The sequence below is a fragment of the Diuraphis noxia genome, unplaced genomic scaffold (genome assembly GCF_037042655.1).
Source record: "Diuraphis noxia isolate RWA-SAM2 unplaced genomic scaffold, SU_Dnox_SAM2 contig0002, whole genome shotgun sequence".
NCBI classification, from domain to species: domain Eukaryota; kingdom Metazoa; phylum Arthropoda; class Insecta; order Hemiptera; family Aphididae; genus Diuraphis; species Diuraphis noxia.
The window spans coordinates 6083921-6108197 of NW_028301712.1; the positions used below are offsets into that span (position 1 = coordinate 6083921).

A 24277-nucleotide genomic window follows, 5' to 3' on the forward strand; every position below is an offset into this window, starting at 1 on the left:
ATAGATTAATATCTTTACAATTTCTGTCGTAAAAATAGAAAAATATTATCCGATCCCTAATAATCAGATTATATTATACAAGATATGAGAAAATTTAAAGGTCCTATGGTGATCCATATGATTGGAGATCGTCCAAAACACCAAAATTGAATATTGATACATGCCCCGCTATTAATACTTATTTTAATTTTATTGAATTAATAATAATTATTGTGAATGTGGACTATTAAAAAATATGATTACTATGTTTATGCCGTTAACGTAAAATCACCAAATTCACAAATCTACAATAATGGACATAGAGATAAAGGAGATTGGTCGCAGGGACGTTTCGGATCCAAGTATAAACAGAAAACGTACCTAACGGGCAATTTAGATTTATATAATTGTAATATACATAATATTATATAATATAACGTTGCGATTTATGTTAAATCACGAGCATGACTCTAACGGTAGGGTATATTATCGTATAATTGGATTAGAGTTTAACGTTGACACATTCCATTGCATTGGGTCTCTCTGCAGGGAATCACCATTACAAATTATATGAACGAACGAACCACTACATAATAATATGATATATATATATCATATATACGTCTATATACATATACACATCACATACCTAACCACATTTATATAGTAAATAAATTTCAGTGACGTTCGGAACTCGTTTGTGGACTATCGTAAATGAGCCATTACATGATATTATTATTATATTGTTTTTATTAAAAATTTGTAATTCGTAAATATTTTTACGAGGGCATTACACATTATTATTTATTGTAGGATTGTTATATTATTACGCCTCGGCGGCAGTAAAGTTGTTGGGATGATGTACACTTATCTACACTACCGGACGGCCAACAGTTGCAGTTTTGTAGTAATATATTATATGGGTGTTATTTTGGCGACAAGTACATTTTATCTCGGCCGATTGCCCGAAATTTTGTGGCAAATCGCGGATAGCGACGGCTTAACGTATATACGGTCACTACGTTTATAATTCGTACACACACACACACACTGTATATACGTGGTTGATGTCAACGAAATCCGTATTATGTAGTCTCTATAGACCAGTATAAGTTACATGTTAATCTTTAGTACAGGGTGTAACAGAAATAGTTGGCAAATGCAAACTTTTGTTAAAATCAATATTTATTTATTTTAATTATTTTTTTTTTTAAAAATATGTACATATACAGTCAAGTAGTAATAACTTGAAAAATTTGACAACTAGATTTTTTTTTATTAACTAACAAAATTCTTACTTTAATAACTAGTTAGATATCTCGAATAATACATATTTCAAAGCGAATTCGTATACCCCTTCAACTTCGAGTTATCGCAACTCGACTATATAATGTTATTAATAAACACTTACATTATATTTACAATATGAATAAGTCGTTTTTTTTTCATTTTTATCTCTTAAAACTGAAAAAAAAAAAATTTATAAATAGCCAATTTATAATTGTGATTATAAAAACAATTTACATTCAACATTTATTGAAGTTGGTTAACTTATTTTTTGGATTTTTTTAAAAATTATTTATATTTTTTAGGAGTAAATTAATCTAAAACGTGATAACTTTTTTCAAAATATTCTTTTTGGTAATTTTCTGACATATATATATTCTTAATTTTTTTATATTACTTGTCAGTTCACTCTGTTGTGCCCCATATATATATATATATTATATGAGCTTATAACGAGCAATACGGTGATCGATCGTATAATAATATTATTACTGCCAGGTGGGGGGTGGGTGAAGACAAACCCATTCGTAAGTTTTCGAAAATACACCGTATCATGTTCTAACAAAGACAAGTAGAGGAGGTGAGTCGTAATTTTTTGAAATTGAAAATTCTTTAGGGAATACAAATTTATAATATACATATGTTATATTATGATGGTAACAGTAGCTGATAACCGTCCCTCGTCGTTGTACGCGTACTAATACACATTATTATGATTTATGAGCACTTTTCCCGAAATTCCTTACTTTATGATTAAAGTCGTTATATAAGTATACTACATGTAACTGTTAACTTTAGAAATATATATATAATATTTATATAACTAAATGTGTGATGCTGAATTGGGATTTGGTATTTTCGGATAATAAATCATTGCATTCGGTAAACAATTATGAACAAAACTGAGTCTAAAAATGGACAAAACTTTGTACTAAGGAAACTGGAGCTTACTTCAGTTACTCTCCCTATAGTCACAACATTCAAGAGAATTTAAAAAAATACTATTGTGGAAAATCCGTGAAGAAAATACAATCCACGTTCAGTTTAAAAAATAAAAGGTATACTGTGAAACTTTTTGTGAGTCGACACTACTCAAAACAGCGTTTTTGGAAAAATAAAAACAAAAATAGGCATGTATAGTTATAGGAAAAAAAAACAACATTGCTATTGTGTGATTATACTATGGTACCTTTACTCAACTCGGAATCTAAACGAAATATCAGAGGTCGATCGCTTTCGGCTCCCCCGCAATATAGTATATTAGTATTATTATAGTATTTTATATACGCCACCACTACGTCGAAGCTGACACAAAAACTATTTTATTTATAAGTCCTACTACAGAGCACTTGGAGATATTAATACAATTATTCGTCGGCCGGGTCACATGAAAACAATAATATCAACAAAAACAACAGCAACAGCAACACCAACAACATTATTATTCTTGGAAGGAAGACGTAAATGGAATGCGTCATTGAACAAAACACGACTACGCTTAACACCACTAAAACTGCACGATAAACCGTTTGACCGTAATAATACTAAAATATAATGATATAATATATGGCATTGCTAAAATAGTATGCATTCGCAGACGATAATCTGTCGAGCGTTTTCATTTTCAGTTTACGAATCCGAAAATAATGTAATATTACATTATTTATGACAGCAGTCCTCAAACATTTTTGTTCGTGAAGCCCGTTGCAATGAAATTCTATGGAGCGCCAAAAATTTGGAAAATATACATAATAATGATGTACCTATAAATATAATAAATATACAAATGATGAATGAGAGATTCGATTGTTATTTTTTTTCTAGGTAGTCTGATCTCGAATTCAATATATTTTTCTGTTGTTCTTCCAAGTTATTGCAATTTAAAAAAATCAATTAAAAAAAAAAACAATTTTCTATCAAAATAAAGTTGTTAAGATGATTATGTTTTTTTGTCAAATAAAACTGTTTTATCTTGTAAAATTAAACGATATATTAATATATTAATATATATAATATATAAAAAAACAAATATGAAATAATATAAGAAGAAAATAATTACACTTTTTAAATATAATTTCAAGTAAATATAATTATATATTATTTATAAATAATTAATCGAGTAACTATAAAAAAAAATATATATCTATATAAGTTTTAAGTAGGTATCCATAAAAATAAAAACACAGATAATTAGAATAGTAAAACGCTCGGAGAAAGGTGGATTTTATTCATCAATTGTTTATTGTGTATATGATATTCAAACATGTTCAAAAGTGAAAAGGTTGTGTTAATTCTTTTTCGTGATAAGAATAATATGATATAATCTGATAATGGGATTGTTATACATACACGCAATATGCTGTAGGTACACATCGTGGGGTAGGTATGCCGTAAACTTTAGTCGGTGTGGTTTTGGTTTGGTTCAATGATTAAACCCAATTCGAGCAAAGGGTCTGCTAAGTAAACTGATGTTCTTATAATATGTACCTGTGGCAACCGAAAACCGCAGTCGCCTTTGGCTGATATAAACGTTGAAGACCTCGCGCTCACCGCGAGAAACGTTATCGTGTCTGAGGGAAGCAAAGAAATAATAACAAGAATAATTTCAAATTTTCAACTACGGTTTTGGCTTGAATTATTACCAATCAGTCTTGACGATAATCGCGGTATACTTCTTTTTTGGAACTGATATTTTAGAACAAATCCGCTACAAAAATAATTTTGCAAACTCATATTGCTATTCACATATTATTCTATTATAATATAATATAGGTACCTATTTCCTACAAAGAAACCACGAACAATGTTTTATATTTTTCCATCTACATTGCAATAATACACTTAAACCGATTAAATAAAATAAATACTATTAATCGTACTTTATATATAAATAAGTATAATACCTATATAAAAAAAAAAAAAAATATTCATCATAATATGATTATTATTATATAATATATTATTATTATTATATATAATTATTATTATAATATTATTATTATCATTTTATAATATAAGAATAATTGGAGCTTATAAGTTTCACACAAATGAAAATAAATAAAATGTGATTTCGTTATTACATTTAATTTTGAATGAAAATGTTCTTTATACAGACTAGTGGTATAGAGGGTGATTTTTTAAGCATGCTCATTCTATTTTATGGTTAAATTATGCATGTATTAAAATTCAGATTTTTTAAATTTTTAGATACACTTGAATACCATATTTCGAATCATTGAAATTGTCGAGCCACATAAGAATGATCCTGTGATAATACAAACTTCAATTTTTGAATAGAGACCTTGCTTTTTATTTTTATTAAAAACCAGATTTTATTTTTTGAGAATTTTAATTTATCTAAATCAAGATTCAAGCAAGTAGTTTTTATAATAAATGTTGTGTTTTAAGCATAATATGTCTACAATAGTAATGTGTTAGGTAGATAGGAAGCTTAGACGATTTGAAAATGTTAGAAATTACTATTGATTCATCGATACGAATAATTTGTAAAAAATATTTAAGTATAATAAATAATACATCTAACATTACATATTATAATTTTTATTTTTATAAAACTATTTTTAAAGATTATAGTATTCTTAGTATAAAATATGTTTTATTAACACAGAATCTGCCAATTAGAATTTTGATTTAGATACATCAACATTTTCAAAAAAATTAGCCGCTAAATAATTTAAAAAGGGGGGGGGTCCTAATTTTATTATAATCATTCTTTATACATAATAGAATAATACTTCACGTTCTTGTCAAATTTTCATTTAAAATACACTCTTCTTGTCATTCTGAATCTTTAAATTTTATTTCTATATGTAATATTTTATTCATCGAACCGTTTAAAAATACCCGAAATTAATACAACTTTTGTAAGAGCGTCATCTTTTTGTGCTTATAAAAATGTACGCGGTGCTTTTTTACAGTGATATAAATAATATAATTCACCAAAATGAGAAGGTAAGTTTTTTATTCAATAAATTTAATATAATATCTTTCATTAAATTGAACTAAATTGTTCATTTGATTTAATTACACTTATATATATAATTATTTTTATAATATATGCTACCACTTATTTATTATTCACTCTTTTTTTCATGTAATATAAAAATGCAAAGTCCAATATTTTAATAATATGATAATAATAATGTAGTTAAAACGTGTTTTGGGCGGCGGTTATATACACGAATGTGTATTAATAAACTATAGTAAAATATATGATACGGTACTTTATATCTGATACAAATTTATTGTTTTGGTGTGATTGCATTATAATGTTAAAAGAATAAATGCTCTAGTTATACTTGTTTGTGATTTTTATCCTTTAATAAAGTAGACAATGAAATAAACATCAAGTGTTGCTTTGTTTGTTTTTTTATAATAAAAATATTTAACTTAGCTTGTACGAAAAAAAAACATGAACAAAAATACAGTAGGTACGTTTAACAACTGCAGTAAGTACAAAAGTTTTTCAAAGGAGAAGCCCGTTACCCGTGTCGGTCACTGATGACGTAGTACCACTTTGTAAGCCTGTAGTCTTGGGCCATTAAGTTTAAAACTTACAACTTTGACGTGGATTTAAAAAAATATAGAAATTCATTTGGCCATTCTCTCGGTCGCGCACTCGCACGTATAAGATGATTTCGTTTATAATATTGCGTGTTTCCAAAATCTATGTATATTAGGGAAGTAATTCTGATTTTCAGTATCTCGTAAAGTCGTAATTAAGGTAAGTTGTTTTATTTATGAAATCATTATATTTTTTCACATAGGTTTAAAAATATGTTTTTGATATATATTATGATTTTAAATGTTCTAGAGCATCGTCGAATATTACCGGAAGTTAGATTTGTACATTAAGTGCCGTAAACTATTAAATTTGTCATTAAATTTGAAGTGTGTTTTTCTATGATAATATGATGTATATTATATCATTTTTATTTTTATTTTGTTAGCTTTCAAAATATAGTCATAATATTATGTTTATTACTATTATTATTACTTTTGTACGTTTTCGTATATCAATAATATGTAACTCATAATAATATAAATTCGTTAATTTCTATTTTTCTTAGAGAAATGGCTTCCATATATTCATTATAAATAATATTAAACTGCAAGAATATAATATATATATATATATAATTTAATATTAATAGAAAATAGTCATGCATTTAAAATAATGAAGAATACGTCTTTCATACATTTTAATATTGTTCTGTTTTGAATACAAAATTCGTTCAGAAAAGTTTTCGATTTTTGGATACAGGTGTACTTCCAGTATAAAAACAGAGATTCCTGAAAGTTGTGGCATTGTAAATTATGCCAAAAAAAAATATCAATACATCCCAGGAGAGAATGTCAAACACAATGACGTGACTGAAGTGACATATATGCTCAAATAAAAATTGAAAACTCAAATGCAAAAAAAAATGTTCACATCGATACAACAACTTTTTCATACAACACTAGGTATGCCAATATTTTTCTATTTTAAATATAAATTTATCACCAACTACCTCATAACAACTAGTTACATTTTAAGTATGAGTATTGTGTACGTATCAGCAAAACTAATATTTGTGAAATATAATTTTCTCTACTCTGTTATTTTTTATACACCTGTGTTTCCATTAACAATATCAAAACTTAGTATATATTAAACATTATATGATGCATTGTGATAACCTTTAATGTTTATTAATTTTCGTGTCTGTTTTGTAAATTAAATATTAATATTTTATTTTCACATTTATGTATTATAAGTTTCAGGAAAAAATATCGACTTAGAAAGAAAAACAAGTTTAAAATTAGGTTTTAAAAAACAAATTCAATAACTTACAAGGATATATCTTTAAATTTGTTTTAGACAATAAATGATAAAATAACAAAAATAAATAATAATAAAAGTTTCATATAAAATAATAATACAGGTGTAACAGATAGAACTGACTTTTGGAATAACTTTTGTTGAAATTAATATTTTTTGTTTTGGTCATCGAGTGACTCTAGCGTTACATATTGTGTTATATATTTTTTTATGTTTATTTTTAGTAAGTACCTACTGAAAATAAAAAAAAAGTAAAAAAATGTTTCTGTAAATTCAAAATAGCCTATTTTTGAATATGGTTATAAGAACAATTTTAATGGTAAAAGAATTTATCTAAGTCAAATAGTTTATTTTTTAGAATTTTTTTAAAATTCAATATTTTTTTAGTTTAATTAATTTGAAACACAATAACTTTTTTTTAAATATGATTTTTGAGAATTTGTTGTCATGAGTATATTTCTTAAATTATTTACTTATCATATAATATTAACAATTTTTGTCATACGATGAATTAGCATAATTTTTTTTTTTTGGTCAGGTCTTTCTGTTACACCCTGTATATAATGATGCTTTTTGTTTTGCTGCTCCAAGAAACATTAATTTATTACATATATGTTTAGTATAATCTCATAGCAAGTTTAGTATAATATACAGTATTAAAGTTTAGTTCTTGACTTTGAAAAACAGAAAATAGATATTTTTACTATAAATATTTCTATAATTATTCTTGTATATTTTTACAACGTAATAAAACTTTTCGAACGATTTTGGAAATATTTTCACCCTGGAAATGATTGTACAAAATATTAACTATCACTTCGGACGGATAAATCCTTCTTAAAATCTGCATAATGACTATCAAATCTCTCAGTTACAAACATAATATTTTAATCGATATTATTGTTTGGCTACTACTATACTCATTATCATAACATTATTACCTATATTGCCTACTATTATAGTATTCTATCATTGTTGTTTTTTTTTTTTTTTTTGGAAGTGCATATTTAATATTTTAGTAATTCCAAGATAATAGGCAAAGCAATAACGTTGATATATTTATGTTATGTAATATCATTAGGTATAATATAAAATTGTATTTATTACATTATATACTCAATGGTAATATATGTGTATATTATATTGCATACTTTGTTTGTATTTATACGTAGACTATATTAACTCTTCAGTATAAATATTATTATAATAATATTTCAATAAATTATTGTTGACTAGTGAATGGCGATGAGCGTACAAAGTTAAATATTTCGTGGAACTAATATTGAAAACATTATGAGATCATATACGATTCCTATCAACGAAAGTACATCCCGCTCAAATGAACCTTCATTTCGAATAAGACATTATTATATAAAGTGTTTCTTTAAAATAACTTCTCTAGTTCTATTTCCAAATGATTATTTTTTATATTATAAATAAAACTTTTTTATGCGTTTTAGTTTGATTTGTTTGAACTACCGGTGTATTTATTTTTTTTATCTCCGTTTTATTTATTTTTTCATTCATTGTCTTTATTTTTTAATAATTATTATAATTTAAACAACTCTTTTCTCCTCAAATAAATATAAATTAGTTTTCTTTACTGTTAAAATCAAGTCTGTGTAATACAATTAAAAGGCAAATTAATTACATGCTGAAAATTCAATTTAAAATTTAAGATTTTAATTCATTAATAAAACGCGGAAGAGAACTGAGTAATTGACATGTATTTATTTATTTTGTTTATACTTTACTTCAATATTAATTTAACACAATGTAATTAAAAACAAAACAAATCCTAAACAATTTGTTCTAAGTTGAACATGATCACAAGTCTATTGTCTCGTAAAATACTCCTATCAGTCCTATCATTACTTATTTTATCCAGTATGCTTTAATTATCGATTAAACATGAACAATTATTTATTTATCTTAGAATTTTCACATATTTATAGTTATATTTGCCTTAAATTAGTTTATTGACTAATTAATATCTTTGTTTAATCGTTAAGAAAAAAATTAAAAAGAATTCACATGGATATGCTTGATGGTTTCGGATCACGAAACTGGATTTTAATTTCCTAATAATAATACATGATAAGGGTTTCCGTTTTTAAAAAATAAAATGAGTTGTCATGACACAATGCGTATTAACAAAATATAGTAATTTCATTATCTGCTTATATTTTTATTTGCGTTGTATTCAAATGTGACATATACTCGTATATATTATATATATATACATATATATTATACCAAGCTAAGCTTGGATGGTTTTATTAGTTATGTTTATCATTGTTTTTATTTATATTGCCTTTTTGTGGACACGGATTTTACTGATATATGCCTGTATTAAATTCAAATGATAGTTTTTAAAATAATGTTATATTCAGGGTGATTTTTTTAAGCATGATCGCTTATTTTAATTTTCTCTTTGGCAGTACATTTATTCAAATTATGATTTTTAGAATATTTAAGTGTACCTTATGACCATATTATTTTCAAATTTCTGATATTTTTTGTAGGTACTACTTAAAAAGTGTTCTGTATCGATACAAACTTCTATTTTTAAAATAAAATCCCTTATTTTTTATATCGATCATTATTCATTTACACATCACGTAAATTTCAACTTGATGTATTTTAAAATATAATAGATAGGTAAATAAGAAATATATGTGTATAGGTATTAGGTACGTTTTAATATTGTTATTTATCTAATTTTTCAAAAAATAACATTTTCGTGATAGAGTAAAAACAAGTTTGGCAGATTGATATAAAACTATATAGGAATAATCATCAATCACTTTATAATAAATAAATTATAGATTATTATAAAATGTCTAGTTTTGAATACGATAATTTGTACTGAGTTTAAGTTATAAACTAAAAATTTAAATAAATGTTATAATATAAAACATGGTATAAACTAGTTAAAGTTTATGCTTTGAGTACATCTTTGACGATAATATTGAGATATTATACGGGGCCAAACCATCAATTATTTAATTTGAATTCTGCGTGCAAAGTAACGAATAGTAGTATATTCATTTTATAATATAATTATTTTTCTCTTCTTTGAACAATGCGCTGGTTATAATATCGTGTTCAGTCTTTACTGGAGGTATCTGGATATAAGACTTGACACGGTTGATTTAAGTCACTGAATAAAAAAATCCAGAAAAATTCTTAAAAAAATATATTTGATTGGGCTCACAATAAATGTTTTAAAATTTGTATATGCATAATAATGGTCAGTTTCGAGTATTCACTGAAGTGAGTGCTTTTGTCCAAACAAATTTTTATTAAATGTTGATAGTTTTTATGTTTTTATAAGCTTAATAGCTATTCACAGATGATGTTCAATAATTTAAAATTTGAAGAATTGTTTTTAGTATTCATAACGTTTGTTCAAATATAATATAGAATTTACCGATCTACTAAATGTTTTTTTTTTTTATTTGAATGGGCAATTGGTTGCGCATGGACTAATTCAATAAGTTGTATGTTTAAACGCACAAAACTAAGAATGATTCGTTGAAAATTTTATATGTATATTAAGAAAACTTTAAAAGAAATTATGAGTAAAAAGAATGAGGGAAAAGTTTAAAAAAATATGATAATATAAATACTAAACTAATTGAATGTACTGGTTATTGTATATTTATCTCGAGAAAATGAAAAATAGTTTTTCTAAGTATCATCTATGTGATGAGATGATGTTTTAATGTATGGAGGAAATCGAAAAGTGCATTATTCGCAACGAGATAGTCGGTAGTGAATAGTTCAGAATTTATTATGAAATTATTATTATTATTAAAATATCTCCAATTGTGTAATATTGTAAATATGTATAGTCCAAATAAATTACAGAACAAAGACAATATTATTGTACGATGTGTCATGCGTAGGTATAACAATATATTTATAAGATAACGGTTTTGACGGAAGTCTTTAGGTCGCATATTGAGTTCCATAAAAGCTCATGTAATAGGCTCATATCTGTTCACAAAAAGACCGGGTTCCGGGTCAAAGGGACATTGACATTTTCAATATTGTGCATTATTGTTTAACTATTATTTTACAAAATAGAAAACAATTGTGACAAGAATTGATAGGTAGGTATATCGTGATGACAGGACAGGCTCATGGCACGTGCAAACGATGCATTAGCAACAGGCGGCAATTTTAAGTGGGTAATTAGGGGTGGCAAAAATATTATAGATTTATTGTTTTTTAGTTATTATTTATATAATACCTACCTATTAATAAATATAATGCAAATTACTGCATGCCGATCACCGCTCATTTAATCACTATCATCACAACGATATTTTTAACCTCGCATTTTTTAATACATTTTTATCTCAAAAAGCAATATGGAATACGGGATACGACGGAATTGCCAAAATTGTTTTCGTCATTTTCATTATCTATATTAACAAAAATATAAATTATATTATAGTATAATATATTATGTTTAGTTGTGTATAAGTATTGTAACGCCAGATTTTGTATGTTCATATGTTTATTGTCACTACAAAGGTTACGTTGCTTACGTTAACTTAAGGTATGTATTATAATAAATAATATTTACATGTAATTTTTTTATTTATAAAATAAACATACATATTAGATTTTTCTTATGTATTAAAAATGTGTGATACTTTAATACTTTAACCCACAATGACTACTCGTCGGGCATAAAAATGGTGCCTGCAGTTTAATATTCGTATACGTACACATTAATAATTTGTAATCCACATAACATTTTGTTAAAATATATTGTTCTTCTTTTTTTCGTATATATTTGTATTCCAATTCATATTCTTTATACTTTTTTATTAATTTTCTAGTACATTCGAGTTTTTAAAAAATAAAGGGAAAACAATGTGAGATGGGAAACAATAACGGCTTTCGGGCTCTCAGTATAGAAAAAGGAAAACTGAAAAAGAAGCCGAATTAAAAAAAAAACAATCTGTTTCTCTTAAAAAGTTTTTAAAATACACTTAAAGATTCTAATATTATTAACCAACAAGGTAATATCATTTCAAGAAACGATTCTAATAAGTTTATTGATGTCGCAATACATTCATCATCTTCAATTTTTCCCTGTCCAGAAAAAACAAAACATATAATACAAGCCAACAAAGCTATTATAAAAAATGATTTACAACATATTAATGATTTTGAATAAATAGTAGCTACCAAAAAAGAAATAGATACTTGTTCTACAAACTCTACTTTTCCAAACTCAAACTTATTAAAACATATTTTAAGGTCAACCATGGTTCAAGATTAATTGGATTAGCTATAATAGCAATTGAACATGAATTGATAGAACTATTAAATGACGTTGACATGATAAAATATTTTGCTAATTATACTATTTATATTATTATTTTATTGGAAGCACTATAAAATGATAATAATAATGATAATATATTTATTATACGCGTAAATCGGTGAAAAATTTACACCGACATTTAGAAGCTATACCATCTGCAGATCGCAGGTACCATTTTCAAAAAAAATTCTCGGAAAGCGATCTCCACAAACCGCCGCGCTGGGTTAGGACTAGCGAGATCGACTGAAGCGACTTCAACGGCAGCGTTGACGTACTCGTACACTTAACCTACAATGATCGGGTGTTATGAATGTTACGACGACGAGGATCCGATCACGTACGATTGCAATAACCGGTCAACGTATAGAAGTCCCGTAGGTACGTCCCATAGGCAATTATATTAGTACCATTATAATTTTATATTATATAATAATTGTTTAGTTTAACATGAAAAAAATATTGTTATTAAGACGACGTCAACAACATTATTTAACTTTATAATATTATATGTACTTGAGTAATAATAATATGTTACAATATTATTATAACAATTATTATACCACGTAAGTATAATATTTCGCAGACGAAAGGGATTTTTTTTAACGAGACGTTCACCAATGTGGGCGATTGCCTATTACTAATAGTGAATTTTTTTGTTTACTAATAGCCTATTAGTAAACAAAAAAATCACTTGCTGTTTCATAATATTAGAAAGAAAATTTAAATTAAATAGGTAATACGAAGAAGAATAAACACCCATATTATATTTAACGTTCAAGTTAGTTAATTTAAAAAAAAAACAATCCAATTTGAATATTATTATTATTATTTAAAAAAAAATATTGTAATTTATAAAAAATAAGTGGCTAGCAAGTAGTTTGTATATATCATCAGGGTTGGGCAGTATCTTAGATACAATTGTATCTTGTATCGCGATACTTCAAAGCAAAGTATCTCGTATCTAGTATCTCGATACTGCTTTTTGTGTATCTTGCCCAACCCTGTATATCATTCAAAATTTGCCAAAGCACATTTGAATTATATGCTTCATACCAAAATCAGTAGAACCCTAAAATTTAATAAACATTTTAGATTCGTAGCGCTTCTGTGAATGAATGTATGATAATATTATTATGATTGACATTTACAAAAATTTTTTTTCAATTTATACATATCTATACATTCACCACAATCCTATTTACATCGTTCTGAGGTATGTATTGGAACTTTGGTGTTGATTTACGATTTAATATAAAGGTACACCATGCAATATTATTTTACACTATTATGATATTATACTATAAATTTTAAATTACATAAAGAATGCGATATTTTTGTAAAAAATTTGTTCAATGGGCCGTATTAATAATAATAATAAAAAAAAATAATAATTACTATATCAATATCAATACTAATCTAATTAGAAATTAGATTAGGCGTCTTTGATCACAGTAGTTTTTTGTATACAAGGATTTATCATTAAATTCAATAATATATACGAATATTACGCGTATTCTATATTTTTAAATCTTTACTTAATTCGTCGTAAATACATCGATAAAAAAAGCGCTAAAATTCGTCACCAAACACTTTGACTGTAAAGTAAAATATTATAGTAGTGTTTAATACGGAAGTACGGACGTATTACGATTCTCTTTCTTCTTTAGTGATATCAGCAAGTTTAACTATTATAATAATTATATAGGTTATTTTTATCTATCCAGTATTAAGGTTATATATTTTCTAAATAATCGTCAATCTTATAGTTGTAACGATCGCGACCGTACTATAACCACTTTGCAGCATCTAATTATTAACCATATTGCACGTTGTGAAATAGTAAATTTGATTTATAAACTAAACTACCTATACGATACTCTTTTTGTGTACATACTTGGTATACTTAAATAAAGTTGTGAAACATAGCATTTGTTTGTATTGCAAGAGATATTATTTGGTGTTTTAGGGCACACGTCCATGCATTATTTTAAGGTTTTTTAGGACATTGCGGTATATCACTATTGGCTCTATAACATTACAATGTTAGACAAAATAATCGGAAGTAGGTGATATGACGTCATGATCGTCCAGTTATTACCGTTTGTGTATTGTCTGTTGTCTGTCGCCGTTGTCTTCGCGTCACGGTATGTACAACCAACCTAAATATTATAGAATAACGTGATGAGTAGCTTCAGTTCCGATAATGATATTACCCATATTAAGCTATTATATTATTATTGTATATATAATACGCATAAACATAATTATATACCAGAACACCATTTATCTGGTATTTATTTAATAGTGTCGTCATAACATACGATTACTAGAACCATTCACACATCGTCTCTCGTCCGGGAAGGGGTTCGTCCGATCCACAGCCTATCACTTTCTCCGGCCTGGAAGTTTATTTTTTTTTTCAGAACTGACGAGCCAGCTTTGAATACGACCGTCTATTTTAATAACAGTACTCGGCCAGTTTAGTGGTCAGTCACAAGTTCACAACCTACACGATCTTATTATTGTTATTTGTTTAAAAAGTATTATATTATAATAATAGTATTATTATACACGATAACCACACGCGCGCATTACTACGACTATATCTACAGCCAGCCTAGTCTCCCGACGAAATTGCAACACGTGAGTACCTATATCACACATCACTATGATATTATTTCGATTGAACACCATACAAATATTATATTATCTCACTCATAACACGTCGTCGCACAGTGGACTTAAAGTTATTTTTTTGTCAAAAGCACAATGGGGATTTTTTTTTTTATCAAATCTTGATTGTTACAGTTTTGACATTCCTGAACCTTAGTCTATAATAATTTCAACCTTTAGACAGGTAACTTCTTATAAATTACTTTTTTTTTATAAATATATTATATTTTAAATCAGTCAACTCGAAATTTTAACTGACGCATCATTACTATATTATGAACAATATTTTTATGCTAGGTCAACTATTGTATATTTCTCACAATGTTTTATTTTTTATTCTATTGTTAGCTGTATCTATATGCGTATAAATATATTATACAGAGTAATCCAAATGTTGTGGGAACGTGTTATAAAAACTGTGAGAATCGTCCGAGAACAAATATTTAATCCCCAGTTTCCACCATTTTTGTCAATCAAAATTTGAAAGACCATTTTTATTAAAATTTTACATCTGGCAGCTATAGAGTAGGTAATAGCGATATTATTTTCATTTAACACACATATATAATTATATGTTTAACGAAATATTTTCTGGACATATAGCAATCAGAATGGAAAAAAAGGGTATGACTTTAAAACAATAGTTGAATAGAGTCCCTTATGTATTTATGTACCAATGGCGGTCAAATGATTGCATACAATATTTGATCTTTAAACACATTTAATTTATATTATTATAAATATTGAAGAAAAAAAGTTATGGTCATTTTACCGACCCCCTACGTAGTAAGACCACTGGTTCATGCGTCATGCATGTTTCTATGTTATGGCCGCGATCTTACATGACATGTCTTATTATTATTTTACTATTCTAGATACTACATAACTGTATAACTATTTTATCATCGGAAATCGAATTGATTAGGTCATCCACAATATTCATCTTGAAAAATTAATGAACAATCACTTTGTGATTTGAATACGAACATAAATAATAAATAATAAATAATAAATAATAATAATTTAATAATAACAACTGAAATAAGATGAGTATTTTAGATTTGTATCTATACTAGAGTTGGCAAACTTGAAAATTCCCCGAGGGTTATTGAAATGAGACCATTCCCGAGAAAATAATAAATTAAAACGTAATTTATAGTTACTTTTTTTTCTAATAATAATAAGTAATTAGGTACTTCAATGTATTTTTAAAGATTTTTTAAAGCTATTTTTAAATAATAGTGAATATAGCAATAGAATTTATGTCTAAAAAAATAAGTCAGTAGGTAAACTAAGTAAATGTGAATCGCTCCATTATTTTACAATTTATATATTATTAATCTTCACCCAGATGACGCGTTATATGTTGAAAGATAAAAAAAATCTGTACAAGGCATGCGTTCGGTGTTGGCTCTTGTCCCCCCCCCCCCCGTGGGTACTTCGAGTAAAGTTTTTATGAAAATATTTAGCTAAAACACTGTGTCACGTTTAACTTAACATTATATCCTCACATATAAAAGTTACATTAAACACGATGTAATATCTTCTACTCTCAGTTTCTAGAAATTGTATTTTTGTGCCTTTTATTTAATTATAGTATAATTAATATAATATGCATGTATATTACTTTAAAGTTTAAAGTAACTACCTCACAATTATTACTTATTTAAAGTTTATAAAGTTATTACCCATCACAATTATATCATCGCAATTCACTTAAAAATACACAAACATGTTCAATTAAATTTAACTTTGTTCGGACCATCGAAAAATAATAGTAAAAAACCCAATTTTATATTTATTTTTATTGTTTGATATTGTTTTATTGAAGTAACTTACTCAATGACGAAGTAATAAGGTCTCTCGACACCTATAATGTACCATAGAGTTTGTTGTTACAAACATTTCCCTTAGTTTTTTTTTTTTAATAACCGTCTATTAAATTCGAACCATTCGACTTGAATAATTTCCTAATGCCTAAAACAAAGTTTATAAGTATTTAAGTGTCGTATAATAAATTCTTCAAAGTTATTTAAATGTGTTTCTTTAATAAACATAATTTTTTGGAATTTAAATTTTCAATTGATCTTATTTCTCAAGAACAATAAATTATTTTAAAAAAGTTTAACTAAAACTAAATACCTAAATAATTTATATTCAACCGTTTACATTATACAAATATAAATTTTTTATAGATTTATTTTTATACTATACTTTTTGTACGTATTTTATTGTATGGTCTGTTTTATATTAATTTACAAAATTGAATAAAATAACTAAAATGTCAATAATTTTTAAAAATCGAAGGTAAAACAAAATTAAATTATATTATCATGATGCGAACAAGTAATATTTGTATAAAATGTAAATCATCAAAGAATAAATATTACTCGCATATCATCAGTCCTAAACAATGTATTTGGTAATTTTACAAAAATAAAATACTAGATAGAATTTCATTTTTATTGTACCTAATACATTTTCCTGAAATTATTTTTAAATTGAATATTTCAAAACAAATATTTCATAATACTATAACACGAGTCCTTTTTTTATAAGTGACCTACCATAAATAAGGTTTATTTTATTTACGTTTTCTAATTACAGGTCCAGAGTTTTTAAATTTTAAATACTAATAATCCATACAATAGTAGGTTATCTAACTTATATATTATTTCAAAAACTAACACTTACTTTTATAAGACCATTGTTGATTTACACTGAGTGTTTTGTGTTTATTTATTCTCCATCGACGAAGTTGGATTAATAGCATTTACATTTTATTTACCTGCCATGTAATAAAACTACTTTCTAAAAATAATATTCATTGAAGTTATTTATAGCCATCTCTTGGTTTTTTATTAATCCTTTCTGAGATATTTTTTACCTTGAGAGCTATTAAGCAATCATTATTTATATAAATTATTAACAACATCCTCTTATTGCTTTTATTGTGATAAACAAAAAATGGAACTATTATTGGTACTATTCACGAATATAGGTATAATATATGATCATGGTTTATGTAATATACATATATAATATATAAATAACTTTATACGTGGTGCCCATGTACTATACTACCTATTATAATATCATATATTAAGCTGCTAAATATACATTCGATTGATAAAACATTTTTCATTCAGCTTTTTTTTTTATGAAATGTTGTCTCGGTCGCTTGACTCCACAACCGTGCTAGATAGAAGTGACGTCGTATCGAATTGGTGATGATAATGTGGCTGTGACAGTCAGTGGTTAGGCGTCAACATTTAACCCGTAGGATCGTGGGTTTGACGTTTCAAAATAGTTTGGTATTTTAATCGTAGATTTCCTATACCTCTTCTACGACCAACCTCGGGTGGTCCCAAGCCGTGTCAAAGTTGTACTGTCAGCTTTTTACTACAAACGCACAGATACGCATTACTCAGATACTCTACGGAGTTTCTAATCGCAGTTATTACTATAAATAGTACTGTAAAAGTATGATTCTATGGATTATTTTATTTTGTCCTCAATTATTATACTACATCGTGGTTTACTTACCTAATCTTTTAATTCAAGACATTTTTTTTTTTACACAATTGATCTATTTCTGGATGTAAATATTCTTACCTGTAAAACATAGAAAAAAATAGTTGATTTAATTGTTAATGAATATAATAACGTTATACACTTTGCATTGTTATTTTTTATTATACTCGTTTATATGTAAATTATACATAGATATTCATATATTTGATTTATAATGTATGATGATTAAATATAAACTCAATCATATTTATATTCTCGTGTAATAAGAACATAAATAAATTAAAAAATCTGTACGGGTATTTTTATTTCATAAGCATATTGAGTTCCATAAAATCAACATGTAAATTGTATCTCACAAATTGCTATTGGTTTTAAATATTTATTGTCATTTATTGGTTTTTTTCTAATAAAATTATATACAGTTATATTATTTTTAATTTTAATGTTGTATCTGATATGGTTGTTTTTTAAGCACATACAATATTTAATAGCCATTTTAAGTTGTATAAACTCTACCATAGTTATGTGTTAATAAAATTGCCATTAATGTAAATCACATTGATTTATGTACAACTGTTATATTATATTTATTAAATTTTAATTAGTTTTCATTTATAAACTATGAAATATAGCATATTGATTCGAACAAACAGGTGCGATTGCATAAAATATTATTATATCATTATAGTCTTTCGGTTGCAAACATGTCGACGAGTATGGTTGAGGTTTAAAGCGAATGCAGTAACGTTAGAATATTTGTAAATAATTACAAATTTGATGAGCTATTAATTTATTGTATAGATACAGAGGTGATCTGAAAGTGTATTTTTTGGGGGTTTAAAAATTAATTTTTTCAATCTCCATATACTAAATTAATTTTATTCGATTAGATTTTAATCTTCAACCAATAGATAATTTAAATGGATGTAAGATACTCGATATTCGGTTTTTTTCTGACTATAAAATATTTTTATTTATTTGAAGTAGTGTTGCAATACGTCATATAAATACAAGAAAAATAATATTGTAGGTATATGCATTTTTGAAACAATAAAATAATACATTCGGTGAGATCGAGAAATTAGATATCAGTGTAAGGATAGGTATGTTAAAAAATATACAGTAATAATAACTATAAATCCTTGAATAAGTTTAAAATAATAAAATCCTATTAAATCATGTAAAAAAAATCATGCATACTCATACATACATATAATAGTTTATGACGTATGTGTATAAAATATTCTTTTATATTTTTTAAAACAAAGGTAGTAAATATTAAAATAATAAACACCAAGACAATATTATTTAATAATTAAATAAAACCAATAAATAATTAATTAATTATATAACTATTGAATAATATTTTAATTATTGTTTATATCCATAATAAGTGGATTTATGAACTATAATGGTTTAAAAACTTATTATTATAAGCAAAAATAAATGATGGGGCTGGCATTGTAATGCACTTTGCATTGTTTATCAAAGCTAGTTATGCTATCCTTATTTTATCATATAAATGTGCTGTATGAATAATTCAATTCCAACTGAGTATATTGGTACAATTTTACTTTGAATCATTAATGAAATTTTGATTTTAATTTGTTGGGAAAATTTAAAAATATTTATGAAATTTTACACTCAAATATGTTGATATAAAATATACTTAAATATTAATACATTAAAAACTATAATAAAACATATTACATTAGGTATAACAGTTATACCCAATTTATTAGGTTTTAGTTATGCTATAACTAATGATTGTTAACTAATAGTTTAACGTTTGAAAAACAAAATATAGGTAGTAAAGTTATTGTTGTATAAATACAAAAACTGGAAACATAAATACTGGATGCAATATTCAAACCTATGTTCATAATTTATACCGATTACCTTTAATGAATGAAACTATATTTATATTTATCATAACTTGGGTTGCATTGTTTATATGCCAACTGAGTATACAGTATCAGTATATAATATCTGTTGTTTAAACATTTTTATTTGTGAAAATAATATAATGCTCACTATAGTCTTGACGATCTCTCGTTTGTATTATTATTATTACTTTTATTTGATATTTTATTAGTTATTTAGTTATTAAGTTACAGACTTATCACATGGATCTCGGAAAAAGTCACAACAGCGTATATAACTGTATACACTGATTATCTGTCTACCGAAATTTATTTGATACAAAGTGGAAGATATTTTAAAATTCAATAAATTTAATAACAAAAAAAAAGCAAAAATATTTTTTTTAAATATATTATTTCTTGAAAATACTAAAGTTATTGTTCAATGAAAGTTTCGAATCATTGCGATAGTTCTTTTTTGAATTACATAAAAATAAAAATTGATTTTGCCAAAAACTGTGTTTTACAAGAATACTATTTCCTATTTATCCTTTTTTTTGTTCTTAAAAATACCAAATAAATCAAATTTGATATAATAAAACACAAACATCATTATATCAAGCGCAATACATATTTTTTTCCATTCAGAGTCTAAAAATAACAATAGATACGCACATTTTCATATGACTAGCGATGAAATGAGCAAATTGAACCCTGCAATACCTATACTTACAGAGAATCTACTGCTTTTAGTCTGAAACATAATGCTTCATGTCTGCGGTTCTTTTTTTTTTTTTGAAACATATTTTATCGCAAGTCTTACAATTTACTGCACTCAGTCAAAAGTAGTGCACCATGACACATGAAAACTATTAAGTCTTTGTGAAATCACACACATGCTAGTATGCGAATTTTCTAAAGGAAATGCGCTAGTCTCTGGGTTAGAAAATCAAAAAAAAAAATTATCTTTCGTTAGGACATAAGACGTAAATTATTATATATTTTTTTTTTAATAATTCATCACATTATTTTAAGCACCACCAGCTACCTCCTCCTATAATAATGTACGTAATTTATCAATGCTGATCATCAGTTATAATAACAATATTTTTTATTTTATGCTTGTCAATATTGATTAAAATTATCTATATGGTTCCGAGTGTATTGACATTTAGTGATGAGTTATTGCCTAGGATCATTTCGTTTTACCCATATAATGATCGATTAAATAAGCAAAAATAAGTTTTTATAGTACCTAGAACAATATAATATCCAATATTAGTAACTCTTCAAAACCTATCAAGTATTGGTTTTAATATGATATTAGATATATACAATTTCCTACGGAAAAATTTAATTTTTTTAAACATAAACAAGTCAGGCCAGAACTTTTTACTATAAATCTATAGTTTAAAGGCCAGAATTATGTAGAAAGATATCATTGAATAATCTAATTCATACAAAAAGTAATACATAAAAACTTCATATAAGTAGTTTGGCGTTTGAAGTATGCAGTGACTACACCTACGCTTTTCTATTTATGTATAGTGAATACTATAAATATTGAATTAAATCCATCTTAAATAAATTAGACCATTTTATTTTGTTTTCATATTATCGTTGATTTCTCTTCAAACATTGGTTACAATATAATATGTTTTATGTATAATACGAAAATATAATATTTAGTTTTACCGTTTTGTCATAAAACTTTCTATTTTACAACCTTGCAAAGGAAATAGTCATGCAGTAACATAATATTATATGTATAATATTATTTACTCTTCCCACTAACATTTATCATAGAGTAAATAAAAATGTATACATCTTTTTCGATTTTTTCTTTTATAGACTATTAGCTACAAAATTTGTTTGCCTAAATAAAACATCCATTTTAAATTGAAATTCTATAGTTATTTAGATTTTTAGTGATTCGTTATTTTATACGTATTTTTAATAATAATAATAATAAAAAACTTTTTATTTTCAGTTAAAATATAAATACTACGTATTGAATGTACCTACGTTAAAGTTTATGCAACCATGGATTTTAATACGAACAGATTATATCGAAAAATTTATTCACCGGGCAGTTTAAAGTTTAAACCAGCAATTTCGATGCAGTTTATACGCACCGTGTCTTTAGCTTTGGTATGTTTTCGTCTAAATTCGAAAGAATGCTTGTTTATAAAATATATTTTAAAATAAGGTTGGCATATTCATTTTACTGGATGTAAACACAGATGAGCGTTCACAGAAATAACGAAAACTAATTAAACACGAAGCACTTGGCATGTAAAAGCCGATTACGTTTTTTTTATTATTTTGTCTGTATTCTAAAATTTTGTTTCCGTAATCGATTAGATGATAAATCGTAATTAACAATATTGTTTCCCTCAGGAACATTATAATTCTACTCATAATAAAATTGGATTATAATATACAGGTGCAGCTTATCTAAATATTAAGCTTAATATTTCATAATATTCGAGCGCTTTATCGATGATGAGTACAAATAAAATACAATATAATGTTTAAGTATGTTTTGATTCCAGTTATATGTAATATTCTTGTCATTATTATTATTTTATTCGATCCCGTCGAAGACTGCGTAGTGAAAACAACTCTTTCGTTAGGTAGTGATTTTCAAACCATGTCTTATAATTTGAACAGAAATATTTTCTCGTCACGATTTTGTTATCGTAGATGTACAACCAGAATGTTAATATATTATTCTGTTTATTCTATACCATAAGTAAACCGTGTGATAACTTGTGTCGTAACTCACAGTCAGGAAGCACCTAGGAATACTTACGATTTATTTATTTTAATTTTTACTACATATATACATAATATTATACATATTCTAATTATTTCAACCGTCGTCCACAGTAGTCTGTTAATTAAATGTCACTTACTCACTTACTGTTATTATTGTAAAACACAGCTGGACTCACGGAGCTCTGTGGTGACGCGTGACTACTGTTCATTATTAAAACCCGTATGGTATATAAAAATCTCAACGCACCCAAAACACAAACACAATTGAGTTACTTCAAAACATATTCACTGGGACACAACAAAAAGAAATAAATAAAATAAGTTTTTGGTAGAGGCAATGTCCGGGGCAAACGTGATGCGGCTTTTGAATTTCAGCATGTGGTTTTTATAGCGTTACATAGAAGTACTGAGGTTACTGAAGTTTTCGAGATATATATACTGCAATATTAGGTCCGATCAAAGAAACAAAAAAAAAAAACATAAATAAACGAAATGAAATACATACAATTCTAAAACTTAATTTTTTTTAAGCTGTAGCTATAGCTAGTAAACTGTTGCAGATTAATCGAATTACTGTATAAAATATGTGAGACTATATCATGGTATTTTGTATACATTATTAATATGAACTCAAATTGTATACAATAATTGTTAGATTGCTTTAGATTTGCTAGCAATGAACAGTGTTTTTTCTTCGTGAGATCAAAATTCTTTTATTTTTCAACAAATCAATTATATACTTTTCCGTAAGCACTAGGTTTACTCTTCATGAATTCATAAATTATACACTAAATTTAATGATGTAACGTAAAACGAAAACTTTACTGTTTGAAAAGAAATAATTATTTGTAAAGTTGTTGAGTTATTGCAGTAAACATTATCAATAAGTTATGACTATTCACAAATTCAATCTTGTAACTCGATAAAGAAACACATTTTTTTTTATACCTACAGATTATTTTAGAACGT

At 25.9% G+C, this 24277-nt stretch overlaps 2 protein-coding genes across 2 annotated transcripts in view; one reads left to right on the top strand and one right to left on the bottom strand.

Annotated features, from left to right (window-relative positions):
* Window positions 1-24277, bottom strand: part of LOC107171054 (protein amalgam-like) — a 344978-nt gene that overhangs the window by 145237 nt on the left and 175464 nt on the right. The window lies entirely within an intron of this gene.
* Window positions 14885-24277, top strand: part of LOC107167925 (cytochrome P450 6B4-like) — a 65006-nt gene continuing 55613 nt past the window's right edge. Inside the window, exon 1 of the mRNA XM_015517145.2 lies at window positions 14885-15101. The gene's annotated coding sequence lies outside the window, so the exon portion shown is untranslated. The remainder of the gene's footprint in view (window positions 15102-24277) is intronic.